The sequence below is a fragment of the Mus pahari genome, chromosome 10 (genome assembly GCF_900095145.1).
Source record: "Mus pahari chromosome 10, PAHARI_EIJ_v1.1, whole genome shotgun sequence".
Taxonomy (NCBI): domain Eukaryota; kingdom Metazoa; phylum Chordata; class Mammalia; order Rodentia; family Muridae; genus Mus; species Mus pahari.
In genome coordinates, this window is record NC_034599.1 from 91,315,276 (window position 1) to 91,343,076 (window position 27,801).

Consider the following 27,801-nt stretch of genomic DNA (forward strand, 5'->3'; position numbering starts at 1 on the left):
GCTACATATGCAGCTAGAGACTCGAGCTCAGGGGGTGCTGGTTAGTTCATATTGTTGTTCCACCTACAGGGTTGCAGCCCCCTTCAGCTCCTTGGGTGCTTTCTCTAGCTCCTCCATTGAGGGCCCTGTTTTCCATCCAATAGCTGAATTTTCTTTATGGTAGCAAAAGTTCTAGCAACCTGCAGTAGAATTTTAGGTGTCAGAGTGAGATTGGGAATGCTGTTGTAGAAGCTATGGAGAATCACATCTGTAGTTCACGTGTAGTGCTGTGCATACACACACAGACACACACACACACACACACACATTGCCACTAGAGACACCACTGGAACTGTGAAGAGACTCTCCCAAAATACTCTTGTCTTCACCTCTGCCTGTCTGTAATGTAACAGGAGCAATAAAGCTGAAAAGACAAGAATCTTAGGACAAACGCATGAACCTTATAACACAGCTTTCTAGCTGAAAGGCCATTGACAAATTATTCAATTGTGCAAAACTTCATTTCCTCATTCCAATGCCTGGGGAATATCTGCTTATCTATCTGTAAAGATGAGTATTCTGTGAGACATAGATTCGACATGGGTAGCCAACTGCAAGTACCAGAGAACCTTTTGTGCCTTTATCTCTCCTCGATCACCGAGTAGATCACGTAGCCTTATTATGGATTCAGACAGATGGTAAAACTATCCAGTGGAGGTGGAAGGTTCTCTATTGTATTACCTATTGAGTCAGGTGCCTCTCATTCTCAAGGGTGAACTGCCAACATCATCTGTTAAACAAAGCAAAGCAAACTGATGTGTTTCACCATTTCTAGAAAGTGAGCCTTTTAAATTTTAACACTCTCTGACCTTCCAATACAGAGGGAGTTCAAAGAGTTTATGGAGGGAAATTAGGATCTGGTATTGACTTGAAGAATAGTTGAATTTGCATCTTAAGGCATCTCACCTATCCCCAGCTCTCTTTGCAGTGTAACACATTCTCTGGCATTTTGAAGTTTCCAACACAATAGCTTTATAGGAATAAACTTTCTAGCCAAGTGGAGACCAATGTTTGCCCTCAAGCTACTGTTAAACACATTGTACCAGTCCTCAAAGTCTCCCAGACGTTTCTCATGGATGGTTACAAACGTGATGATGCTGACACAGGAAAAGACTGGCTCGTTCCATGGGTGATTTTAAAAAATGACAAACAGGATACAAATAGTTTACTTCAAGTAGAAAAACTCATGGCTTTGTCTTCAAACTCGGGGTGTCCTGGGGTCCCACTGGCCTGAGACCCTGCCATGGTACTGGCTACTCACCTTCATTCTGACCTCCCTGTGCCCTGGAACTTGTCCTATTGGATCTCTTGCCTCATTGACTCCCCTATTCTAGTAAAACACCAAGTTTGTTTCATTCCTCCTCCGAAATTAATTTCTTTCTGTTTTTTTTAAAGTCCACCAAGTATAACTTTGAGTAAGATCTGAAAATGCATTTCCCCAGAATTTCCCACACCCCAGTGACCATCCAGTGTCTCAACCTAGCTCAGCCAAGATTTCTTCCTCACAAGTTATCTCATACCTATCTCATATCTGATCCCCACCTTCCTTCATATCAAATATGTAAATGATAATTTTATCAGTTTTTTCAAAAGATAGCTTTATATTCACATCTAAATTCAGATATTTCTAATGCATTAATTATTACCATAGCTTTCATTTGTTTCTACTTTATTCAAATTTCTTCTTTCCTAACTTCTACTGTTGACTGCTTTCTGTGTTTCAGTTTTTTTTCTTACTGCTTATGAAGCACTTAAGGTTATGGATTTGCTTCTCATACACCTTTGGTTGCATCCAATACGTTCTGCTATATAATTCTGCTCTATTAATAGCTTGTACTTCTGACTTTAATTTTCATTCGGATCCAGAAGTCATTTGCCGAGGCTTTATTTTTCCAAGTTATTAGGTTTTATCTGGCATGTATTTAGTGTTAAGCCAAGATCTTCCAAAAGTGTGGAATGCAGTCTACACCACTGCTGAGAAAGAATTTGAAACATAGTGAGGCTGAGGGGTCAGACTGAAACTTCAGAAACAATCAACAACAAGACAGAAATAATGGAATAATCAAAAATTACCTGCAAGCAAACACCTCACACAGAATATTTCTGCAGCAAAGGGTACTGTACTGGGGCTGCTGGTGGCTTCTTGGGAATCAAACAGGGGTTTTTTTGTTTTGTTTTGTTTTGTTTTGTTTTGTTTTAGGAGGGTTTTAGCAGTAGAGGCCACTAGAACAGAATGACCAGGCCATCCCTGTATCTGGCTGAGATGCTGTACCCCAGAATGCTGTACCCTTGGTTCACACCCATTCCCTGAGCATGAGACAATAGGCCAGAGGTCACTGTAGGATCCTTGAGACCAGGTCCAGAGCATCAGGTCCACAGGCTCTGCAGTGTTCCATAAGATTGAGCTTGGGTGTGAAGATTGTACCTAAACATCATTGCCAAGGGCATTAAGAGGGAAATCAACTGGTCACACTATTCTAGGGGTGACCAACACTCCATGATCTTGCCAATGTTATCTTATGGGATGTTGAAGAAATTATCAGGCACAGAAAGATGAAACTTCCCAGGTCAGAGTTCATGATACAGATAGACACTCCTAGAAACAGGAGATTATATTAGTGTGTATTATAGAGGTTTAGACATTCCTTAGTTTAAATAAGGAATTTAAATAACGTCATTTAAGTAACGATAGACCTACTGATTCTCTTAGGGTTCCTGACCACTGTTCACACAGTCAATACTGTAATGATCTGTCTCTCACCCTTCATTTATGCTCTCTGATCCCTAAGACTGAGGATAATTATATTTGCCTCTCGGTGACTGAGAGCTTCGACGTGCTGGGGACCACCTTCTTGGATCAGCTGGGGGAGGTGGCCTGCCCCCTGCCGAAGTACAGATGTGCCAGGAGAGATAAGAGCAGGGATCCCATCTCTCACAGCATCCCTGAACAGATTTCAGAAGGATCCTAAATTTAGTTGGGAAACTCAGCTTCATTATGTATAAAGGCCACAGACTACAGCCATGCTAAATCTGCACTGAGGACTTTGAGACTGACAGAAATCACATATATTTGTGCAGCTCTTAGAACTGCCTGGGGTACCTCAAAATATCATTTATATCTGTCACCACTTCAGAATTTAGATAAATAGATTTTGTTACTTGATGTGCTGATAAACAAGTGCATGCATATCACAAAATCACAATTTTTAATATTTTTATAACTCAATATAAATTTCCTTTAGAATCCATTGTATTGTCTACTAAAACACATTATTCAGAAGAATCTCATAGACTTTATCAGACTTCGCCAGATGATCCTGGTACAAAAACATGTTAAGAACTTTGGACAGAAACAAGGAAATAGGTCCAGAGAGGAGAAAATATTTGCCCAAAGCCACATAGTAGAGTTAAGACAAGAACCCCTATTTATCAACTTGAGTGGCATAGTATCTGCTAAGGAAAAGTGGGGAAGTGCAGAGTGAATGGTGAGCTCAGAGCTCAGTCATACAGAGATGTTGAGCTAGGGTGGGCAAGGGAAGGTGAGAAGCTAGCCTATGCAATCTGCAGCCCTGCCAGCTCAGCCAGAGAGGCTCAGCCCAGCAATTACTGATATTTATTATTTGTTTTCCTGAGGTCTGCTCACATGGAACCAGGTAATAGATTAAGTGATCCTCCAGCGGCCTCATGAGAAGATTGCAGAGGGGTGTGTTAGTTTGGCTTGACACTTAAAGCCCACATGATGTACCCATCTTCTTCATAATTGCATCAGATCAGTTTCTGGAGACAATGTGCCCCTCAGTATTGCATCTCACAATGATGGGCATGGCTCCCTGTAGGATAGGTACCCCCAAATCTTACCATGGTCTTTTGTGTTTTCTGGCTGAGATCAACAGATAGGAAACAGAAGAAAGCTTTTCAGGGGAGAAGGGTGTTCACATATTTGGGGAGAGCTGACATGATGCATTTTACAAGGTAGACGACTAGTATCTAGGGCACCTCCCCAGGTTTGTTGAGCTCTTACCTCAAACTCTTTCTCAATACTCCTTCATTGCCACCACCAGGAATCATGACAACGGAAATAATTAGGTATCAAGCCAGATCGTTTTAAGACGGCTGTCGGACAGGACTGCTCAGTGAGACAGGGATTATCCTATTAAACATGGGATGATGGATGCTAAAGGAAGCAAACTCAGGTTTCTATGGCACCTGGAGAAGCACAACTGTTAGCTAGCCATGAAGAGGTACAGAAGTAGAAGAGTTCCAAGTAATTATCACAACACAGGTGGCAAGAAATAATGTGACCCATGCAGATCACGAAGGACTTTTGATCGATCTGCTGCAGAGAGCTGGAGAGGTCACCACAGGACACCTAGGGTTTCTCAGGATGCAAGAGGTTCCCTTGGTCTTTATAAGAGTTGAGCAGGTATTCTTTCTGCTTTGCAGGGAGACTTGGGGAGGATCCTCTTATAAGGACTCCTGTCCAGAAAGAATGGGGCAGGGGGTTTCCTATTTCCAGCTGCCGGCCATCTTCACAGTGCTTCGGAAGAAGCAAGTTTGGTAGGTGCAGTGGAATCCAGAATGGCCCTTATTCATGAGTACTCCCAGTGCACACTGAGGATGTCCCCTACCTGAAAGTCAGGGACAGCAAGGCGAGTGGGTAGACCATAGCTCCTCTATGATAGGCAGTTATTTCCCACAAAATCCTTTTATGAAGCAGGAGTCCATTCAGATCTCACAGATCTGTGCAAGTGCATGACTGGTAAGGAAAGCTGTGGACTGACATCTCTCCTTCTGACTTTCAACCCCTTCTCCTTTGAGTCTTTACCTTCCCCATTGACTGAAAGATAAGTTTTGATCCAAAAAAGCCACCTCCAGACAATGATCATTGCTCCTATTGTCATAGGAATTGAAGAGGTTGGGGACTTTAAGGTTGAGGAGAAATCAGGAAAGCCTTGGAGAATCATGTTTCCTGGCCCCCACGGTCAGTAGGTAATACCTCCCTCCATAGCCCTTGGTTATGAACTTGCCTCTATCACAGGGCTAAGGCCATCTAGGCTCACACCCTGTTTTCTTCCATGCTCTCCAGCTTCTACTAACTGACCATCCCAGCTTCCCTAGCTACCTTTGGCTTGGCACAAGGCCTGGAACTAAAAGATGCTCAGAGATGAATGAATCAATGAATAAATGAATGGCACAGCAGGTTTATAAATTTCATACCTAGAAAACCTGTGTCTATGAAGCTCTGGAGAGTTCTTACTGCTGTGATTGACAGCAGTTATCTGTGAGCGACCCACAACTATGCTACTCAGGATTCTTTACCAGGCTGGCCCACTGGTAATAGACTCAGATAGTGAATGGTCACTGTAAGACAAAAGCAGCTTTGCTTGCCAGACCTCTATCAGGCCACTTGTCTCAGCTTGGCCATTATTGCACTCCCATGCTGAGTCATAAGAAGCTCTGGGTACCCTGAGAGTATAGCTGAACGAGGCCTGCCCTCTTGATTCGGAGCTTGTCCTAGAGTCTACACATCCCACATGCATAGAAAAGTTAAGGCTGCCTTTGCCTATATGTAGTTCACACACTTCCTTGGGGGCTTGGATTAAGATATCTCCCTTCATTTTGACAAAGTGACAGTGGCAGCTATGGTGATGATCATGTACAGTTTCCCTCTGCCAAGCTTGTCTATCCCTCAGCTCCTGTTAGTAACAACATATCCATGGTGACCCTCGGCTGCCTTCTGCTTTTATCTTAACCGGTCAGGAAGGGGTAGCAGCAAGAAAACAAATGACAGATCCTGGGAAAGATTGTGGGCAATGGAAGGAGCTCTTTTATTTTTCAGGATTGTGGTGTGTGTGTGTGTGTGTGTGTGTGTGTGTGTGTGTGTGTGTGTGTGTGTGTGTGTACTTGAGTATACCCTTGGAATCCAGAAGAGGGAGTGGGGTATCTCAGAGCTGAAGGTACAGAGTCGTTTAACATGGGTGCTGGGAACAAAAACAGGGCCCTCTGTTTATATATACTCTCTTAACCACTGAGCCATTTTTCCAACGCCAAAGGAACTCTTATATATATTGTCACAAAGGTAAATCAGTTGTTACCATGGAAATTCATATAGCGACACCTCAACAAAGTAAAAATGGATCTACTGTAAGATACACTAGTCCTGAGGAGGCACACAGAGGGCTCCTGTTCAGTGTACTATAAAGACACCTGCACATCTGTGTGTTACTGCACACTCAGAACCATCAGCCTGAATGTCCACTAACATCCACAGAGGATGGATGGATAAGAAAATGTGGCGTGCTGAGTTGTATTCAGCTGTAAAGAAGGAAACTGGGTCCTATGCAGGAAAATAGATGGGGCTAGAAATCATCCTATTTGGCAAAGCAAGCCAAACTCGCTTAGACAAACACCATGTTTTCTCTTATATGTGAACTTGAGATACAGAGGCATATATGATGTGCACGAACGCAAAAGGAGGACTATTTGGGAAAAGGAACTGGGGAAATGGGAAAGGGCAGCAAAGACAGTGATAGTGAATGCAGTCAGTATAAATGATGTAGCTGTGCAAAAGCATCATAATGAAACCCTTGATTAGAACAATAGATATTCCGTGATATAAAAGGAAGAAAGAAGGATGGTCACACGTTGTCAGAGTCTTCCCACGTACCAGAAGCCCTGCAGAGCCATTTATAAACATATTACTAGCGGTTCAGGAGTAGAGCTTATCATTTTTATTTTATAGATGAGGACACTAAGGCACAGGTATGTTATATAAATCATCCATGGCCACAGAGTTGGTCAGTGGGAGACTTGCATGGTGGCTCTAGGTACTCCCAGAATCTATGCTAGGATGACATTCTCAGCCCTATCACTAGGCAGAAGTTCATCCCAAGTGAGCATTTTATACTACTATGTCCTCATTTTGTTGCTTAAAATTCTTCCTTTAAAAATAGAATTTATAAAACCAATGAGCCACTTTCCGTAGACTCTGGGCAAGTGAAGAGTTAAGGATCCTGGGATTCAGGAAGGGATGCGGAAGGGAAGGATGTGAGGGCAAGACAGAGGACCTGGAGCATCTCAGAATGGCAAGCGTCTTTGTTGCCCAGCCCTGAATGCTGCTCTTGGAAAACAGGGAAAGACCACACCTACTTTGTCATCCACTAGAGCTGGACAAGATGAGTGTGTCTGGACTTTGACACATAGGCCAAGGGAGAAAAGCCAGGTCACGTCTGTGTTCCCCCTGGCACACTCTCCAATGAACCCCCGTTGATTCTCTGCTCATGAACACCTTTACTTCTGCCCTACCCACTAAAAATCAGCTGTAGACAGGCTTGCTACACTGAGCCCAAATTACAGAGACACTCTTGCATTTGAGGCACGCTTCGGGCCCTGGAGAGCAGCAGTGAACAGAGAAGCCAGGTCTTCATAGACTGACACCCTTGGGAGTAAGACTAACACCAAAAGTCCCCAAGGGCTGCTCCAAGTCCTTTGTGTGTATCTGTTCTCTCAGTTCTCTCCCCTTAAATCCTTTGAGACAGGAGGTAATATCGCAGTTAAGGAAACAGAAGCATGCCCATGTTTGGTATACAGGACAAGTGGTTCAGGCAGGAAGAAGCAGAGCTGGGGTTTGAACCAGGAACCCACATTCACTATCCTATCCTTTACACCGTGTCTTACCTGATGATGGCATGTCAAGCCATTTCCTTTGGCTCTGTACAATGTGTCTTAGCTTCTTCTACATTATATTCTTACAGCTCCCAGCCTGGTCTGGTTTTCATCCTAACTCAAAACACAACAGCCTCCCCCTGGCTTGCTGGCCTTCATCAGGGAACTGCCCAGATGCCACCTGGTCTCTCCTCCCTCCACTGGACCCCACACCCTCCCCCACAGGTCTCAGTAGCTGCCTCCCAAACAGCAAGACGCTCACAGTCATTGCTGCACACACTGATGTATCAGCCTGTTCCACAGCGCCCAAGCCACAAACTCTGCTCTCCAAAACAATGAGTCTAAACATTGAGCGGATTGGCGCTCCCTTTGGGTAGCTAAGGGAGGTAGAATCCAATCCTCTGAAAGACAACAGATTTACATCAGCCTTTCCCAAAGTCTGCGCCTCACGACTAAGCTTTCCTAGTTGAAACTGTCACCCTGAGGATTCGGCTTCAGCCTGCACATCCCCACTTTGGTTCTTAATCCCTAAGCATGACACACTGACACACTTCCCATCTCTCTCTCTCAACACTGACCATGCCATGTCTTCAACTAGCAGAATCTCCTCCCTTCTCATAATGAAATCCTAGATATCATACTACCTGGAGAAATCTCGGTCCACAAGTCACAGGCTAGACATTATTACTCCCTCAATCCTTTCTCCCACCTTTGCTTGCTATGATTCTAGCATTCTTCTGCCTGGAATTTGGGACCATATCCCACTTCCCTAGAAAAATCAACCCCTACACTGGCGTGGTCAGCTAGCCACATTTCCCCTCTACTAAGTACAGGCAGGGTCCATAGATAATGCAAGGTTCAGTCATTGAGAAATTGAAAAACAGAAGGAGCCATCTTTATGATTAGATAAAAGAATTCTGGGATACTAATGAGACAGCCGTTTCACCATCTACGGCTCACTAATAAGGTTTTTCAGAGGGTAAACATCTGAAAAAATTCTCACCACATATGATTCGTGGTCATTTTTCAGAAACAAAGCACTCGTTCCCTGTTACCACAGGTCTTCTATTCCCACCTAAATCTCCACTGCGCTAGTAACATTAACCTAGTTTACAGGAATGTATGGCTGCGAAATAAGGTCAAACCCTGATAATTAATTGTGATCCATATTTTGTATCTGATAATTGGTGCACAGCCATGGTGATAATTGGCCTCTGCATCTTAGTGAGGAGGCATATTTTAGGAAAGCAAGGTACTCTTCCTATGCTCCGATCTTGTCTCTGCGTTGTTAAAAAGTTGTTCAAGTGAAAAGTACAACCTGGGAGAAAAATGAACGCATTTGCTCTGGAGGACGCAATTAAAACAGAATGTAAATATGACTAATGAGGTGACTAGCGTTTTCTGGAAATATTATGCAGCAAAATCAGTCGCTGGCTTATAATATTTGCATGCTAGGTAATTCAGTTTGGTAGCATTAGTGACCAAAGGGAGCTGGAGAGAGGGGGCATTGCTACCATTAAAGAAGACTGGGGAGGGCAAGACCCATGAAAAGAGCTTATTTTTTCCTAGTCTGATTTTTCTCAGCTATAACACATTCGCTGTGTCACACTCCCAGGAGAGGCTGGCGCATGAATGCTACTTCCAGTGATTCCTTTTAACATGGAACTCCTAGAATGGCATTAACTCAGGAATCAAGACTGCTGGACCCATTAATCGTAGCACCTCCATCTCTAATGGAGTGTGTTTGGATCACTCATTTCTCGGATTCTTCTTTTGCAAATCTAGATATTGGCCCCTGACCCAAGGGGTAGGGATCATGGGAGCCAATGCATGCCAAGTTCCTGATGCAGAGAGGAAGGGACCTGTGTGCTCTGGAGAAATTGTATCTGAAGCTGGAGAACAGTAGCGTAAGAACTCCCTCATTCAAGGAAGAGACGCTAGCATGAGGTGGGGGGCTCCAGCCAGGGAGATCCGGTTGTCAGGGACTTAGGGTCCACCTGCCTTCCAAAGTCAAGCCGTGGGCTTCTGGACATGAGTGTCACATATGCACTATCTGTAAAAAAAATCACAACATTGTACTAAGCAATTCCTAAGGCTCTCCTGGGAACCCAGGATTATGTAAGGTAACAAAAGTCTCACATTTTGGTGACTGCTTTAATACTAATTAGCCTAAATTTCTTCAAATATGACCTACTATCAACAGTGTCAGGCTTAAGTGTACATGTGGAGGTGCTATAATTACACAGCATTATGCAGTCCCAAAAGGTCCTGGGAGCAGGCACAAACTGCTCTTTTGGTTTCTGTCTGGAAGCTGTTCCCTATTCTTTCAACACAGCCACGGGCATTTTAGCAAGTCACAAGTACCTTGAGTCAAACTTCCCATACAGGTCAAGAATATGGAGCAGGCACCTTCACAGAAAGACTGGGAAGAACAATGAAGGTGACGGATGAAAGGCCAGCAAGCCAAACCCAGAGGAGTACAGAGGGGTGCACCTGCAGCTGGAAGGTAGACCCTGCAGCTGGAAGGTAGACCCTGCAGCTGGAAGGCAGATCCTGCAGCTGGAAGACAGACCCTGCAGCTGGAAGGCAGACCCTGCAGCTGGAAGGCAGACCCTGCAGCTGGAAGGCAGACCCTGCAGCTGGAAGGGAGACCCTGCAGCTGGAAGACAGACCCTGCAGCTGGAAGGCAGACCCTGCAGCTGGAAGGCAGACCCTGCAGCTGGAAGGCAGACTCATCTCCCTCAGAGAAGGGACCAGATGGAGCCACAGGAAAAGGCTTCCTACTGGAGACAGAGCTTCAGCTGAGCCTTTGTTTCCCGACAGTTCATCCAGAAGCAGTCAGCAGCTATTTGTTGGGCACCTACTATGAACTAGACAACAAGGAATGATGTCATGCAACATCTGAAACGAGACAGCCACACACAGTGGCTTGCTCTGCTACTCATACGAATATTTCCCTGCTTCCAAGGCATAACTTGTCCCATGTGGTCTAGCCTTCCCAATGAACAAACCGTATCTTAAATTTCACCAACATGAGAGGCTCTCTCTCCCCAGTCACCTTATGTACAAAGCCCTCAGTATTCTTGCACTTAGCTTCTTTCCTAACCTCTCTCTTACCACTTCCTCTATACACACTACTACTGGTGGGCTAAGACTAATAACACTCGAATTCTCTCTCTCTCTCTCTCTCTCTCTCTCTCTCTCTCTCTCACACACACACACACACACACACACACACACACACACATGTCCCATAGATCCTTTGAGCTGGGCTCTGTTTATTGTATCACAGACGGCTCCAGACACTGAATGGACTGAGAAGCAAACTGGGTTCTGATAAAGAGATGCTTCCTCTTGCTTCCTAGAGGGAAGCTAAGCGGTGTATGTTTTGTTTGGTTCAAGGAGGTGAAAAATAAAAGAAAGGCTAAGTCCCACTTCCATGCAAGGCCATGCTCCATGCTTTAAGGCCATGCTCGGTGCTTTAACTTTATGCTTGCTCTTTATCCCAACACAATCCTGCACACAGGCACTGCTATGCATTCTTGCACATGCAAAAGCAAAGTCTTAAGGAGGCAGCTGCACAAGGCCCCAGTCTCAGTCTGTAAACGGAAACATAGGGCTATCAACAAAGCCACGAGAATCTGAAATCCTAGCTCTCCTCCACCATGTTTTATTCCGAGAGCACATGTCCTCTTCCACCTCCGATGGCATACTTAAATGCTGCAATCCAGAAAGATAAACAGAACTATTTGCTGTGTGGTGGTGGCTCAAAATTAGGTGACAACCCGGAGCTCCCTCAAGGGAAAGGCAGACCCCTCAGAGCCTGGGCTTAAGCAAACGAGATAAGCTGCATAGGAAAATGGCCTCTGGACTGCCATCCATCTCTGGGAAGGCTTAGCTAGGAAGCAGCAGCAGGTGATGAAATGGAATAAAATTCTGGGAGGGGGGGGGGAGGATGGAAATGGAAGTTTTACACATCGCTGAGCTGCCTTCCTATCTAGAGGGAAAACCCAACATTAATAAAGAGGAAAACCTTCAACAAAATCAAAGCCCATTTTTTTCTGTCAGGCACAGAAACAATACATAAACCTCCAGGCAGATCCCAGGTGAGTTCCAGAAATAGCCACGGTTCTAAGAAACTGAGTGGAAATAAAATTTGGGGTGAACTTGGCACTATGTCACAGATGAGAGAGAGAGAGAGAGAGAGAGAGAGAGAGAGAGAGAGAGAGAGAGAGAGAGAGAGAGAGAGAGATATGCCTCTATAGCTGAAGAACCTTTTATGACATCTGCTTTGGGGTTTTCTCCTGAATGACTTTGGCCCCTTCTTCCGGTCCCAAATATAGTCACACCTGATAGACAATAATTTACTCAACCAGTATCGTAACTGGACAAGAGTATGTAATTTAGGAGCTAGGAAATGTGCCTAATTACACACATACACACACACACACACACACACACACACAGAGAGAGAGAGAGAGAGAGAGAGAGAGAGAGAGAGAGAGAGAGAGAGAGAGATTCACAGTGGAATTCCCTCCTGACAGACTCACATGCGTCCTGTGTACTACTTGATATGTGAGAACACGGCCCCATTTCCTTGTACAGATGGTAAGCCAGTGAGCAGGTGATTTGGTGATGTGTCTGGTGACTGTGAGCAAATATCTGTGTAGCCAGATAGATCTAGGTTGCAAAGCTATTACCAGGTTTGGCTGGTTCTTTGTCCTTGAATAAATCCTCTCTCGTTATCGCTGGCTGTTGAGCATCTCTCAACAGGAAGATAGGGTGTCTAATATTTAGGGTTAAGATTATGATTAAGTACCTGGATGTGGCGTCATGGAACTGTCATCCTAGTTACTCAGGAGGCTTAGGTAGAAGATCGACTTAAACTGCAGAGTTTAAGCCCAGCCTGGACAACACAGTGAAACCCTGACATGAATAAATGGCAACCAAAAATGCTGGCATTAGAAATTAATTAGGAAGGCACATCATGACTGCCTGGATACTCCCTCTCCCTACATCTGGTCTAGCCTTCAAGTATCAGCTCAGTGTCAACGCCTCCAAGAAGCCCTCCCGGAGCCCATGCAGCAGCTCAACCGCCACGAGCTCCACGTGACTGCTGGTCACCATTATCCCCTGGGCTTGGATGGCCCACTCACTCACCCTGTGCATCTGGGTATCTGGGACACCTGAGGACTAACCGTGGCATCTGCTTTTGTTAGGCTGGAGGCTGACTCAGAGAAGGCACCCTATAAATAAGAACCACTAACTGCATGTCAACATTCAAAGGAACTTCAGTGTGTGTGCCAAGCCTCCGAGCCTCCTCTGTGTGGCGAAACCTTTCCTTGGCCAGTCTTATTCTAACTGAAATGAGCTTATCTACCCCTTCCCACAGATGATGTGGTAAACTAGGAGCTTCCTCAGAACCCCGAGGCTCAGAGTGACAGGAATGGAAGCAGACCTTAGGAGAGGAGGGAAATATGGAAAGAGGACAGGAGAACGGAGGAGGAGGAGGAGGAGGAGGAGGAGGAGGAGGAGGAGGAGGAGGAGGAGAAAAGTCAGGAGGAGGAGGAGGAGAAAAGTCACGAGCAAGAGATAAATCTCACCATCCTCTTGCTGCATTTCTTTTGTAAGCTAGCCTTGGGCACACCCTGCCCACATCTCTTCTCTTCACACTCACCAACCACACCAAGACAAGTGAGACCACTGGGACTCTCAGGCGTTTTGCTTCTCATGCTCAGCGATAGCTAGCGAGATAGTAGAAACGCCTTTGACCACTGCCCTTACCCAGCTAACCAGTGAGAGTATACTCAGACACAAGCCAGCAACCCCAGAGAACCAGAATTGGAACTAGATTGCTTTTGTCTAATAAAATTTACAGTGTATACAAACTCAATTACATCATCCAGTGTGTGGATGGTGGCTGGAGAGGCAAGGTTACTTACACACATCCATCACCCGGATGCAGAGACCTAAGGGCATAAAATTACCTCCCACCCAGAGGATGGCAGGGCAGAGTTGTGCCTGCTGACTGGAAGGAATAGCCTTGAAGCCAGTGAAGGCTTGAATCTAGATCCTGTCCTTCCAGCATTCAGAATAACGGGAAGTGTCCTTGACTGTTGACCTCACCATGACACTGGGCACTGTGTGCCCCATAGAACCTTGACTGGCTTCAATTTCTTAAGGTCAGACTACCTCTACCTCATATAGCAGCAAAAAAAGCACCCTGCTTGAGCTTCTCAGAATTCTCATGTACAGAAGGCTCCGAGAAGTCAGGTTACATGCCAAAGACCACACATTTGGTACATTTGATATTCAAATAAATTGAGTTCCAGAATCCAACAAAGCAAGGGAATGAATTTTCTCACAATGAACAGTTGGACAAAGAAAGTTTGCCTTAAAGAAACACACACTGAAGGGGAAGTGCCAAGAGGTCAATGCATCTCAAGGGACATTTCCAAACCTACTTGCCACTGGCTATAATTCAATATATTTTAAAAGCAGATGGTTCTCATGTTTCTTCCCACGACACATGATTAGGATCCGGCAAGTTTGATAAGAAAGAACTAAAAGAATAAAACTAGAACAAATGTAAATACGGGGGGGGGGTTCTGTTAATAACTTAATACAGAAATAACTGAAGAAAATACCAGCCTTCTAAATGGGTGGAGAGCAACAGACCTTGATGCTCCTCCATCCACTGAGGCTGTCTGAACTCTAAACTCTCCAAGCTTCTGATTTCATGAAGGCACCAGTTCTCAAGCAGCAACATCCTCTGGGAATTTGGTAAACATGCTCATTCTTGAGCTCCATTCCAGATCTCCAGCATCAGCAACCTAGGGCTGAGACCTAGTAGTGCATGCCCCCCAAGTCCTAGATGGGTGGAGGAATATTCTGATGCAGCTTAAGCTCCAGCATTCAAACCACCTGAAGGACTAATAATAATCCATGAGTCTGTGTCACATTTCCAGGCCAATAGTATCATCACCCCCGAGAGAAACTAAGTGACCCATGTATGTATGTATCCATGCATGTATGTATGTATGTATGTATGTATCTTCATATTTATCTTCACAGGCAAAGGTGCATGGATGATAAGAACCATGACTCTGTGAGCCTCACAATGAGTGGAGAGGCAGGAGTAAGACCTGCATGGGAATATACCCTTCTCATGGATCTGGCAGCCTGCAGTAGGTCCTAGTCTCCTCCTGCTCTCTTGCTACTCAGCAGAGTCCTACAGGCTGCAGGCAGTAGAGGAAGAAAGAATGAGAGAGCTGTTCAGAAGATGCACAACAGCCATGCTGAGGATGGATAGGGAACAAACTGGAGGCAGGACGGGTTTCGACTCCGGTTTTAATGGGCTCCATAAAAGTCTGTGATATTTCATCCGAGTCTGATTGTCTCCCATTCATCAGGAAAAGTCCTGAAGGTCTGCAAACTTGAGCAAATTGCACATGCCACAAGATTGATGGCTTCTCCCGACAGCTTCTCCCTAATGCAATTTGCTATTTAAACCCCAGTTCTACCAAAGACCTTGAAGCTGCTCACACCGCCAGCCAGGCCTGGCCTTTGAATAGGCATTGAGGACGGTTTCCTGTTCCATGGAGCTGAAGGGGACCCTGAAGATTGGCAAGAAGAAGACAGGCCTGAGCCAGCTAGCCTCGATGGGAGGTTAGAGGCTGTGTTGAATCTGGGACAGCCTGTAATGGCCTGTGCTTTGTTGTGGCTACTCAAGCGCAGTATCTCTTTCGTTGCTTTAGTGATTGCTACAGCTCTGCGTTCCTGGTCACCCACACACACCCTTAAAAACTTCAACATAACACTAAGAATAGGGAGATGGTATCTGCTCCGCAAGAGACCAAGGGTTGGGCCTTATGGACTTAATCATTCTTTTGTCATAATCAGGAATTTAATATCCTACCATTGCCCTCCACATCCTCCTCTTTCACCCCCTTTCTTGTCCCCTGAGCATGGCCCCCACCTTTCTAAGTCATAGCTCCTTCAGGATAGCTTTCTGCTCAACTAGAGCTCTGCAGGAGTCCACCATTTGCCCCTGATGCTCCCCCTTATCCCTTCTAGGGCAGCATGAATATGCTAACAGCTTCTACCTTGACAAACCTGAAATCTTCACCATACCTTATTGGTGGCCTTTAATCTTGCCCATACTTTTGATCTACATAGAGTCGCTGCATGTATTGGTCAAACAGTGGCAACTTCATGCATCTCGACTTAGAAAACAAGTGCCATCCTTAAGTGACCTCTAATTGCCTGCTATTAATGGTCCCTGTTTCTTCCAGGCCTGGAGAGATTCTGCCCTCCATATAGGTTCCAGAACAGGGTTTCAAACAGCCTAGCAGAATGCTACACAGTGATAATGATCAGTTGAGAGTTTTCTGTTTGTCAATCCCTATGGTTAGCTCACCTAAACTCTAAGATAGGGGCTGTTAATACATACTGAAGTAGGGAAGTTGGTACCTAATCCAGAGAACTCCTTTGGCCAGACTCAGCCAACGACAAGGGGGCAAGTGACCTAAACAGAAGGAGTCTGCAGAAGGCCAGTACTGGTGCAGATCAGAATGTGGAAGATGGTGAAGAGGTCTGGAGAAACAGAAATGGGATGATAAGATCCTGCGTTTCCAGCTGAAGTAAAGGGTATTTAAAGGCTTGTATCTGGGTCGTTTGGAAGGGGCCACCAGATTCATCAATGTCACAGGATTTATGTTGCTCCTTCCCACAGTCCTATAAAGTTCCTGATTAGCTACTAGAACCCTAGTTAGCTTCTTATGAGAACTGTGGTCCACACCTGGCCTTCCTCCCTGCATAGCAATGGCTGCCATCCAAAAAGGGACCACGCTGAGCAGAAGAAATAAAGATAGTGTGGACAAAATGTGTAGACTCTAATAAGCACTTAATAAATGGCTGCTTCTATTCCCCTAGTCTAGAAATAATATTTTCTAATCTGGAGACTCTAATTGGCAGTTTAAGAAGGAAGGTTAAAACTGTTCATCACACATTGATTTTCTGCACCTGGGATTAGGAATCTCACCTTAAAAGATAGTTTTCTTGATTTTACTATTAACAACAGCCTTCGGGAAGACAAGGGATTCAGTCAAAAGCCACCCTAAGGGGAGGAGAGCGGAAGATGATTTACTCCTCTTTGGAGCTGGTCATCTGCCGGGCATATGGCTAGCATGGTCTCAGGGGAGACAGTTTGCTGGCCTCAGAGATACTTCCCCCATGGTCTCTATGCTGCCATGTTCTCCTGAGTCTTAAGGTCCAGAGAGTGCCAACTTCTTGGGCCTCCTTAGGAGATGGGGTCTGATGGGCAAGGATTAGTGTAAGGACTAGCCTTGGAGGAAAACAGAATTGTGGGATGATAATTTCAGGAGGGAACAGAGACAATCAAACAGGAAGGAGTTGAAGATGCAAGGTGTGAATCTAGGAAATCTACAATCCTGGGCAGGACTAAGGACTTGTCTTTCTCTCTAGGTGCAGGGAGCCTAATGCAGCAGCTAAAGAGCCACTGGCTCAGCACAAAAGAGCAGGGCTGTGCTGGCTCCTCCCCCCAGCCTGTGTTGGCTCCTCCCTCAGTGGTCTTTATCATGGGACAACACCCAGAAGAGATGCTCTGCATCCTCACCAGTTGACAGGCAGAAGAACTGAGATAAAATTAAGTAAGGAATGTTGGAATAGACTCACAGCCAGCTCGATAGCTACATAAACCCAGGTAAGCCATTTATCCCTCCTCCCCCTTATCGTCTCGGATCCCTATTTGTGAAATGAGAATCCGAAGCACACCTACCCAATATGGCTATTCTGGAGACTAAATTCATATATGTGTAAGGAAAACATAAGGAATACTGCCCGGTCCTTGGTGAGCACGGACTTGGGCTGTCCGCCTTTACTGTTAGCAAGGCCGACATCTCTAAGAGCTATCCCATGGGGACAGGAATGGAGGAAGCCCTTTATTCTCATAGTAGTTCATCACAGATATTGGCATGGTGTCTGGAGCATCGCTGCAGATCCCTTATTCATTTATGCATTTATTTATTCAATGTGAATATGCTGCATATCCCAAAATATAAAGTGTTGTATTAATTTAATATTCGTGCATCTTAAAAGTTCTTCATCTCAATATCTAAGGCAAAAACATCAGGTTTTCATCTGAATATTGATACCTTGCCATATAAGGGTTTCCTCCCTGTTGGTTACAATACTAAGTCATATTCCTTTCTCCTCTCTTCCCTCTATCTCCACGGGAACAATATCCTGATCATTTTTATATATCATATTTAAATTTTTACAACCATGAAATTATTATTTTATTGTGTCATTATTTTAGGTAACATAACAATAATTTTACATTCATGGTGGTGACACACAGCTTTCTTTTCTAATTAATTTATATCAGTGTGAGTTAAAAGCAAATGCTAAGTAATGTTGTTGGCTTCACCAAGATGGAGAAATGTCAGAGTCCCTGGGGAATAATATGGAGAAAGCTGAAAAAACTATCACAAAAGCAATGTGCACTCTGAACATCTGGATAAATTGCCATTCCTCTGGTGGCAGCTGCTGCAGCAGAAGGAAAAGCCAAGTTGGAGTGAGTGAGGGAAGAAAGGAGGGAGGGAAGGAAGGAGGGAAGGAGGAAAGAAGGGAGGGAGGAAGGGAGAGAGGGAGAGAGAGAGAGAGAGAGAGAGAGAGAGAGAAGCCTGACCTTGGAGCAGGGCACAGTGGCAAGCAATAGAGCAGAAGCAAGATACATTTTGGAAAGACTTCTACTGACAGGCAGCTAGACAGCCTGAGACTGCAGTAAGCCACACTCTTGGGGGACTCAGACAAAATCTCGCAGGCCCACGTGCTGAAACCTCAGAAACAGACTACTGTGAGATTGGGGAACTGAAATTTTAAATCAGATCTGCACACTCCTTGGTGTGCTGAAAACACGGTGGGAACCAATGTCTATACGTGCATTTTCACCGGATGCTGGCAAAAACTGCACCGAGAGGACAGCATCGGCACCTGGAAGCCTGAAGAAATTCACAGACTGGGGACCAGATCTATGATTCTACCTGTGAAGCACTACCCAAAGACCTGAAGAGCAGCACTAATCTGGTCATCTAAAGAAAGTTCCAAAGAGAACTGGGTGTCCATCACAGAGGAACATCCAGAGATGAGAGTATTCAGGGAGCCAGGAAATAGCCCAGAGAGCCCAGATGAAGGCCAGCAAGCAGTCCATCTTCATAGCCTATCCAGCTCTCTCTCCTTTTACATCTGCACCATCTTTGTTTAATGTCAATGTAATTTTAGGAGGATAGTTTGGTCCATCCCAGTTCTTGTCTTATGTTGCTTTTATTTTATTTCTCTCTCCCTCTTTACCTTTCATTTACTTTTTTCTCAGACAGAGAAAATAGTCTGCCCTGGTTTTCAGGATCTTTTCAGGAGTGTTTGACATTATATAGTAACATTTTTGTCCTCTTTTCAGTCTACATTTAGACAAAATGCCCTCATCTTCTTCTCTACAATTTCTCCCAAAATTTCCATTTTGATATTCCTCTCCTCCATATTATAAATATTAATATTTGCATTATTTTGTATTATTATATAATAGCAACAACTATTTTTACTGTATTCTTTCTTTTTCTCCTTTTTTTTTCTTTCCACTAACACCTACAATAACTGATGTGTTGGGACAGACAGTACTGGAAATGCTCCTTTACTTTCTAAAATGATTAGTGCTTAACATCTGAGTTGTGCTCTCTTTCACAGTGGGTCTGCTCCTGAATAGGTACCATTGTGACAGACACTGTTTTACTTGTAGGGAAGACTGAGACGAAAATGAGGCGCTCAGAACACTGGTCTAACAGAGGGAAATGGAACATGGACTTGATTACTATGGTCCCTCCTGAACATCACAGGAACTTACACTGAAAGAAGAAGGTGACATATTTTAATTCAACCAATGAAATAACAAACCTGATGGACAAGTCCTCATGCAAAATCACAAGTAGCAAAAAAAAAAAAAAGCCAAGATGACACATTTCCTACAAAATCTACCAATACCAGAGTAAGGTACCCATGAGAGTGACTCAGATGAAGCTAAAAAAAAAAAAACAAAAAGAAAAACTGGAAACGTGTTCAAACATGTGAGAGGGGAGGTGAATGAACTCCTGAATGTATGTTAAAGGGACAGAAATAAACAAAAGAATTAGATGAACACACCAGTGCTTGATATAGGTATGCAATTCAATACAGAGATAAATGTACTGAAGAAAAACAAAACTGAAATGTGCCATAAATGGAAAAGTTCAATATATTCAAATAAAGTTTAGTGGAAAGTCTTCCTGATCCAGTGGATCACAGGAAGGACAGGAAAGCATAGTTTAAAGATAAGATAGAGGAATTGGTGCATTTAGTCAAGGTCAACAGTACATTAAAAATAAAATGCACAGATAGAATATCCATATTGTGTGGTATGCCACGAAAAGACAAAAGCTTAGGGGCATAGAGGAGAAGAACTTCATGCCAAAAGAAGAGAAAATATTTTCACTGCAACCATCCCAAAGAACTCCACAAATCTAGGAAATGAGAAGCACATACAAATACAAGTGGCATATAAAACATCAAATAGTCAGGACCAGAAAAAATAAATCTCCCCATTATAATGTAAGTACTAAATACACAGAACAAAGAAATTTTGTTGAAAGCTGGGAAAGAGGAACAGCAGATGGCATATTAAGGCAGCTGCATCAGTATAACAACTGATCATTCAACAAAAACCTGAAAACCCAAATGGTATGGAATTATTGCATTTGAAGTTCAGGAAGACCACATCTGCTAACTCAGACTACTATTGCCATAAATACCTGGGTATAGCCTGCTAACCCCTAACTACTATACCGTTAATACCATTTGTTGATGGAGATAGAAAAATAGACATGATGAAATCAGGCTAAAGAAGTTTGAGATCACTAATCTAGCTCTACAGAGGATACTGGAAGGGATGCACTGGACTGAAGAGAACAGACAACATATCTAAGAGGGTACAGAGGAAAAATAAAGGATAATATAGCACTAGATAAACAATGGAGAGATATAAAAATGTCAAACACTACAAAAACAACAAAAATGGTAGGAATTCATGATCTCAACTTCCCAGAAAAGGCACAGACTAGCACATTGAATTAAAAATTAATCTACTTGCTACTTCCAAGAAACACACTTTGCCATTAAAGATAGATTATAAAGTGAAAGGAAGTAGAGAGGTGTTATAAGCACACAAAACTAGGACACAAGTACCTATTATCTAACGCCTGACAGAAGAGATTTCAAACCGAAGCTCGTTAGAAGAGATAAAGAGGATCACTTGTGTTTTTATATTTATATGGGGTATAAACCTCAGAAAACTACCCCATGAGAGATTGAAATTCGTTAAAAGACTTAGGAGGAGTAGACTGAGCCCAAGACAAAGGTGGGAAGAACAAACGTTTAAACAAAAAGGGTTGTAGGGAAAGAAGGGACTGGAAGGAAGGACCAATCAAAACTCATGAGTGAAAAGGACTTAAGAGAATCTGATTCCTGATAAGCTAATGAAAATAATATAAAACAGAATGAGTTTAAACACAGATACTCTATGGGAGTGGATAAAGCTGCCTTCAGAAATCATAGGTAATTAAATAAAAATTCTACTTCCAGTGGTGAGCCACTCCCTGTGAGTCAGGGAGGCTCTCTAAACTCCTCAAACAATATCAGAAATTGCCACTGTTGTTGACTGTCCACAAGAACTAGATGGTAAAATCCTGTTGCTGAAGATACAGAGAAATACAAATAGAGAAATCAAGATGAAATTGTTCTGGAAAATTCCTCCTGTTGGCTATTCTGCACAATACCAGAGGCTCTGTGTAGGTTATTGGGGAAGAATTTTCATTAACAATATTGCTCAGATATAGACCCTGTGCACACTAATACTGCATGGCTAGGTCAGACAAGCCATTGATGCAATAGTGGGAAGTCTGTTATAGGGGCTACCGATCACTTTCTCATTAGATTTGTTGACCATTAACAGGAGCGACTTCAAGTCCAGTAGTGTAAATCAGTCAAAACCCTATAGTTCCAGAGGTCATAAGCCCTACTTAGAAAGCTGGTGCTTTTCATGGAACATCAAAAGAGATAAGACTGATGATCAAAAGGGACATAAACATCCGAAAGGCTTTGATTCTTTTCAAAAAGTATTTTAAAAGGAAAAAAATACTTCAAGGAAATAAGACACAGTGTTAGTGATCTACATAAAAAAACAATGGGCATGTTTACTAAATTCTCTTGCCTTTTGCTCTACTTTGTAAGCCTCCCAACATAAAAGATAATTTAGATGATATTCAGATGTTTAAAAATCACCCACAAGCACTATGGAATCTTCATTAACCACGAGAAGGAATAAATCATCCATCCATGTTACAACATGCTAAGTCTTGACAACATCCTGCTAAGTAGAGGAAGGCCAACCACAAAGTTCACTTACTATATGACGTCACTGATATGAAATATCCAAAACAGACAAATCCATGGGCAGGAATATTGTTGTGGATGAGAGATTGTGGAAACAAGAATTGGTAATGGGTGATGGGATCCTTTGAGTTTTCAGAAGCATACTGCATCGAATAAATTTAATGGTACTAGATGTTTGTGTGTATTGAGTTTCATCAGCAAACATGTTTTTAAAAGAGGTGTTCACACAACTCTTTTGTTCTAGACTACGACTACTTTAAATGACAAAGTTACATGGCATATTGATTCTATTTCAAAAGAATTGATGGACATTAATCATGTATTAAATTAAATACAGACATAAAGCTGGGGGTAGAAGGAGTATGGGAGAAAGGTCATTACTTACTAGAACTTCTCTGTCCCCTCTCCTATCCAAGAAAAAAAAATGTGTCTTATCTACTTAGCATAAGATATGACAGGGGAGGTAGCAGGTACAGTAGAGATGCACTAGCTTTGGACAGGTCTTTGCCTAGGTATTGGGAAGAGCAATGACATTGTTGAAATTAATGCAGAAATGTATTAAAATTCACAGGAACTGGCCAAACCCAGAAAGTGAGACGTGATCTTTCAGGCAGAAAGAAAGATGTGTATAAGGCTGGAAAACAAAAAAGAAGACACCAGGGATTGCAAGGTATCTGTGCAGTCTGTACGTGCTGGAGTCAGATGAGCTGGAGAAGACAGTCAGGGACAGGTTCTCGTAATAAAGCCTCCGTTGAGACCCAGCTCCAGTCTCTTCTGCACCATATACCATTTTCTATAGGGTACAAAGAAAAGACAACATTTCCCCAGTGACTGTTTTCTAAAATGTTGTTTCTAAAGCAAGAGTGAATTTTCCTATTGCCCCAACTTGCTAGATCTGGAGAGGTCTTGCCCTTCTTCTGCTGATCCCTCTGCTTTCTAAAAACTTAAAGTCCAACCATGGAAACCAAATTCTTAGAACTACAGTGGAGTCAGGTTATCTCAGCCATGAGCTGCCTGGACATGGCCAAGTGACCTTCATAGAGTCGTATATAGCCGTGGGAAGTGAGTCAGAATAAACTAGCTTCAAGCCAGTTAATTAAAAGTCAAGATTACAGACTGCGTATCTCCAGATGATAAAAATGAGCAGCTACGGGCACCCACTGCTCTCCTGATTTAGCATGATGAATGGAAGAGGTGGCACACTGTACAGAGAACTCACAGACACTCTGGCGGGAGATATCTCAGATCTTTATTACCATGCCTCTCCGCTCCATTTGGGCACCTGATTCAGAGGGTGCTTATTTCCTTCATCTATCACTGCTGTCTGCAACACGAGCATGATGTCAAAGCTTCATTTTCTTTCCTCATCCTCCCATCATGCCAGACATGACTGATTCACTGCTGGGTCTGCCCAACAGCCAGATGCACACACTCTACCTTGTAATCGTGGAAAATACTCCTCTCACCTCCAAGAGGGCTGTCGCCTGCTCTGCATTATCAACCGCCTCCAAGCCAAGGTTTTATTCTTTTTCTTTTGCCACTGGGTTCAAGCTAAGTAAGAAGTAAGGCACATTTCTAAAGAAGTGTTCCATTTTCTTTAATCTCCTCAAATTGCTACTCGAACTTTCTATTCACCAGTGGGAAAAAGCCACCAGTGCTGAACAAAATACTTGGGCCTCTGGTGGAATCAGGATGAAGTAAGTTTAGGCTGCCTGTGAGGAAATGTTAGTAGGTGAACATGTGGACCATTCATCACTGACCTGTCCTTTTACCTCCCAGGCATAGAAATAGAACATAAGGATGATACAGAGGGAATGAGGAATCTAATTTAGACTAGAAGTACACCTTGTAAACAGAACACACACACACACACACACACACACACACACTCACACACTCACACTCACACGGGGCAGGGAGAAGGGAGAGGGAGAGACAGAGACAGAGAGACAAAGAGAGACACAGAGAGTGCACTATACCACTGGGTTGTTTCTCCAATCTCAAGCTGACTATATTTTAGCCTAGGGAATGTGTAGTTAGGTTTCAATATTTTCTCATTTACATATGAACACCCTAGGAGTACTGAGAGAAACTTTAGTGAAGTATTTCTATAATAAATGACAAAAACGAGTTAGAATATAGATGAAGTAGCAACATCTGTGTCAGGGATGTTGCCTCTGCCATATGCAAAGAATCATTTAAGAAACAAAGCTGAGAATAATGGATGAGGTGTGTAATCTAAGCTGGGAGGAAGTAGGGAGGGAAGACAGAGGAAAGAAAGGAATGGCGGGAGGGAGAGAGAGAAAAGAAAGAAAGGGAGGAAGGGAGAGAGGAGGAGGGAGGGAAGAAAGGAAGGAGATTACAAATCAAGAATAACTGAAACAAGAAAAAGGCAATGAATAAGAACTATCAGCAGCAGGTGTCTAGGGATGTGTGGCTCAGACTCTCAGGATCACTGAAATTAATTAAAGATAAATTCATTTGGCTATATTAGTGTGTTATCCCTTAAATATAAGTTCAGTGGTGTGAAATTTGCAATAAAATACCACTTTAATAGTACATCGGTTTTGTATAACTTAAGCTGGTCCAATTTTCCTAGTTCTAACCAATGTAGAAACCACAAAAAAGGAGAATGAAAAAACCACAGTAGTGGTGAACTATCACCTCTAGTGTCGTGAAATGCATTTTCTAATAAAAGGAAAGTAAGAAGATTCCACAGAGAAAAGTCTAGTTCCAGGGCTGGGTCATAAGATGATCATAGTGATCCGGGAATATCTTACAATGGGAGAAAATAAGGATGTCAAAACAATCATAGAATTATGTCACAGAGAACACAGGTTCCAGACTACACACATGCTTCTAATGATTAAAGTCCAGGGGATTTGGAGATTAATAATGCTGTTGATGGAGATAGATGGAAATACATCCTATACTGTTAAATTTATAAATTCACAAAGAAACAAACAGATAATTAGAAAAAATAGCCACCTTAAAGAAGGAAGATGAAAAAAACTAATTCATGGTTTGAAAACTGACAGGAATATAGATCATGAAAGGAAGTTTATCTTAATAAAATCTTTCAACTAATAAATGAGAAAAATTAAAAGATTGGACTTCCACGGTTACCATGAAGTAATGAATTAAACATAATTTTCAGTGACTACCAACATCACAATAATAAAGGTAATTGGACATTCTATAACACCTAATGGGAATACGCTATATTGTGCACGAGCCTACCCCACTGAAATTCATGCCAGAACCCAGCAAGAATGAAGCCACGGTCAATCTCTAAAACCACAGAAGACACATGAAGACACATGTTCAAGTAAGACACCTCCACACACACACACACACACACACACACACACACACACACACACACACACACTGGGCAATTGCAGACCATGGCAAGTCCAAATGAAAATAAGTGATGAGCTACAATAGGAAAAACACATGGTGAGCAGAAGAAGCTATATTAAAACATGCCTATAAGCCAGTTATAATTTATAGATGTTGCTTGGCTCCTGGTTCAAAGAAACTATATATACATTTATGAGCCATCTTGGTCAAATTGTAAAGTGTCTTTTTTTTGTGAGTCTAAGACACCATCCCCTTCTAGGTCTGATGAGGGCATCATGGGGTCTGGGGAAACAGGTATGTAACTAAAGAGGGTCTTCCTTGTCTTTTAGAGATCCAAGCTGACATGTTTATGGAAGCAATATGATGCTGGAAGTTGCTTCCAAACTGTTCAGTGGCAGACCTGAGGCTGCCAAACAGTCAAAACTGTCGCACCTGAGTGATAGGTACCCAGGAGTTTTACAGAATTCTGTTTCTGCTCATACATGTTTTAACATTTTCACTCTTTAAACAAAAATAGTTTTCAGACTTGAAGAGAAAACTTTTGAGTTTTTAAAAGGTGAAAATAACAGTTAAGGATGTTACAAAATATTCATATTGCTCATTTCCAGCAAACATGCTAGAAGATTGAAGAAACTGTACAATTCCAGTTCTTACAGGAATACAGCCATGGGTATAACATAAGAGGAGACACAGAAGGTCTATACTCAGAATGCAGTGATTATCTCAGAGCTGCAGGTACTGTTTATGATTTTCTATTCATCTTTTACTTTATTTTATACCAACTTTATAACTACCATCACATGTGTTTTAGCCAAATATTACGTTTTATGTCTGCTACCATGTATGTAAGGATCAGACAAACCCCGACCATCCCAAATAACAATAACCTAAAATGTGGTCAGAAGTGAACCACAACATGCTACCTATTGGCATCTTATCGGGGATGACAGGTGCCTTGCCTTTTGTCTACTGCTCAAGCTCCTGTAAACACATACCTAGGATCCTGCCTTCTGTGATCTGAACACTGGGTATGGCCAGGCACTCCATAGGATGCTATCTATGAATTGACCTTGGGTTCATTCTGCACAGCTAGGGAAAATAGTGAAATCTTTAAACAAAAATCTAAAGGTTCCCGCCAGAGGAGAGGTGTCTGCCCGGGAGAGTTCTCACTGTCTTAGCTGGTAAGAGAGCCATCTTTGCTCCGGTGTGTTGTCGGGGAGAGGGCAGACTGCAGAAGCTACACAGATTCTGGGACAGACCCTGTATCTGGCTCCAGACATACTGGCACCTTCCCCACCAGAGGAGAGGTGTATTCACGGGAGGGCTCTCACTGCCTGAGCTGGTAAGGGAGCCATCTTTGCTCCAGTTCACCTAGGTTGAGAGTGGGTACTGCAGAACCTACAGAGCTTTGGGTCAGACAGAAGCAACCTAGCTTCTGGGACAGACCCTGTTTCAGGCTCCAGACATTTGGGAACATTTCACGACAGAAAAAAGGTGGCCACCTGTGAGGGCTTTGTCTGCCAGAGCAGGTGAAAGTCATGTTATGTCCACGGTCCCTCAGTGTCTAGTCTGTGCAGATGAGTGTGTAAACTGCAGAGGCGACATACCTTCTGGGACAGGCCCTGTTTTGGGCCTACATCTTCAGCCAGGAGGCAGATCTGAATGCCAGGCATCTGTGCACCTTCCCTGCTGGAGAAGAGATTGCCTGGGGAGAATAATCTGACCACTGAGACTCAGGAGAGAGCTGGATTCCCAGGACTGCTGACAGATGCTAACAGAATCACAGGAGAAACAAGCTCCAACCAGAGACAACTATAACAACTAACTCCAGAGATCACCAGATGGCGAAAGGCAAACAGGAATCTTACTAACAGAAACCAAGACCACTCACCATAATCAGAACCTAGCAATCCCACCTCAGTCAGTCCTGGATACCCCAAAACACCTGAAAAGCAAGAATCAGATTTAAAAGCATACCTCATGATGCTGGTAGAGGACTGTAAGAAGGGCATTAATAACACACTTAAAGAAATGCAGGAGAATGCTGCTAAAGAGATACAAGTCCTTAAAGAAAAACAGGAGAATACTTCTAAAGAGGTAGAAGTCCTTAAAGAAACANAGGAGAACACAAAAAAACAGGTGATGGAATTGAACAAAACCATCCAAGACATAAAAAGGGAAGTAGAAGCAATAAAGAAAACACAAAGTGTGACACTCTGGAGATAGAAACCCTAG

The 27,801-nt window shown here is 43.2% G+C and overlaps 1 protein-coding gene across 1 annotated transcript in view; it reads right to left on the bottom strand.

Annotated features, from left to right (window-relative positions):
- The window catches only part of Clstn2 (calsyntenin 2), a 585,486-nt gene that overhangs the window by 461,466 nt on the left and 96,219 nt on the right, over positions 1-27,801 (bottom strand). The gene's annotated exons all lie outside the window — the stretch shown is intronic.